Raw genomic sequence first — 1,814 nt, 5'->3', positions numbered from 1 at the left:
CGCGCGTATTATCGGACCGGTGTTTGGGGAATCGTGCCCGCCACTAGTGGCTGAATCCCGGGCTAGTGTTGGGGGACTTGTGCCCGCCAATAGTGGCTGAAATCCGCGCCGGTGTTTGGGGAATTGTGCGCGTATTATCGGGCCGGTGTTTGGGGATATGCGCGCGTATTATCGGACCGGTGTTTGGGGAATTGTGCCCGCCACTAGTGGCTGAGAACTTGGCTAGTGTTGGGGGACTTGTGCCCGCCACTAGTGGCTGAAATCCGGGCCGGTGTTTGGGGATATGCGCGCGTATTATCGGACCGGTGTTTGGGGATATGCGCGCGTATTATCGGACCGGTGTTTGGGGATATGCGCGCGTATTATCGGACCGGTGTTTGGGGAATTGTGCCCGCCACTAGTGGCTGAATCCCGGGCTAGTGTTGGGGGACTAGTGGTCGTAAAACCGGGCCGGTGTTTGGGGACTTATAGGCCGACACTAGTGGCTCAAAACCGGGCTGCCGTTTGGGGACTTGTCGGGCCAACATTGGCTTGCAGCACTTGGAAAATTGCACTAAGTCCGATTGTCGGGTCACCAGGGGCTCGTGGGACTTAGAATTTGTGCCACTCCCCGGCCAGTGTTTGGGGACTGGCTGCCGCCTCCTGTGGGCCGGTCCCCGGCTGGTGTTTGGGGACCGGCTGCCGCCTCCTGTGGGCCGGTCCCCGGCTGGTGTTTGGGGACCGGCTGCCGCCTCCTGTGGGCCGGTCCCCGGCCGGTGTTTGGGGACCGGCTGCCGCCTCTTGTGGGCCGGTCCCCGGCTGGTGTTTGGGGACCGGCTGCCGCCTCTTGTGGGCCGGTCCCCGGCTGGTGTTTGGGGACCGGCTGCCGCCTCCTGTGGGCCGGTCCCCGGCCGGTGTTTGGGGACCGGCTGCCGCCTCTTGTGGGCCGGTCCCCGGCTGGTGTTTGGGGACCGGCTGCCGCCTCTTGTGGGCCGGTCCCCGGCTGGTGTTTCGGGACCGGCTGCCGCCTCCTGTGGGCCGGTCCCCGGCCGGTGTTTGGGGACCGGCTGCCGCCTCTTGTGGGCCGGTCCCCGGCTGGTGTTTGGGGACCGGCTGCCGCCTCTTGTGGGCCGGTCCCCGGCTTGTGTTTGGGGACTGGCTGCAGCCTCCTGTGGGCCGGTCCCTGGCTTGCGTTTGGGGACTGGCTGCCGCCTCTTGTGGTTCGTCTTCCGGCTTGGGTTAGGGACTTGCGCTGGTTGGGGGGAATTTTCGCTCGTCGGGTCACCAGGGGCTCGCGGGAGCTTGCGTTTGGGGACTGGCTGCCGCCTCTTGTGGGCCGGTCCCCGGCTTGTGTTTGGGGACTGGCTGCAGCCTCCTGTGGGCCGGTCCCTGGCTTGCGTTTGGGGACTGGCTGCCGCCTCTTGTGGTTCGTCTTCCGGCTTGGGTTAGGGACTTGCGCTGGTTGGGGGGAATTTTCGCTCGTCGGGTCACCAGGGGCTCGCGGGAGCTTGCGTTTGGGGACTGGCTGCCGCCTCTTGTGGGCCGGTCCCCGGCTTGTGTTTGGGGACTGGCTGCAGCCTCCTGTGGGCCGGTCCCTGGCTTGCGTTTGGGGACTGGCTGCCGCCTCTTGTGGTTCGTCTTCCGGCTTGGGTTAGGGACTTGCGCTGGTTGGGGGGAATTTTCGCTCGTCGGGTCACCAGGGGCTCGCGGGAGCTTGCGTTTGGGGACTGGCTGCCGCCTCTTGTGGGCCGGTCCCCGGCTTGTGTTTGGGGACTGGCTGCAGCCTCCTGTGGGCCGGTCCCTGGCTTGCGTTTGGGGACTGGCTGCCGCCTCTT

The sequence above is a fragment of the Urocampus carinirostris genome, unplaced genomic scaffold (genome assembly GCF_059441175.1).
Source record: "Urocampus carinirostris isolate Australia breed hairy pipefish unplaced genomic scaffold, RoL_Ucar_1.0 HiC_scaffold_60, whole genome shotgun sequence".
NCBI lineage: Eukaryota > Metazoa > Chordata > Actinopteri > Syngnathiformes > Syngnathidae > Urocampus > Urocampus carinirostris.
The sequence above is the reverse complement of the archived record's forward strand: the minus strand, read 5'-3'. Positions refer to the sequence as shown.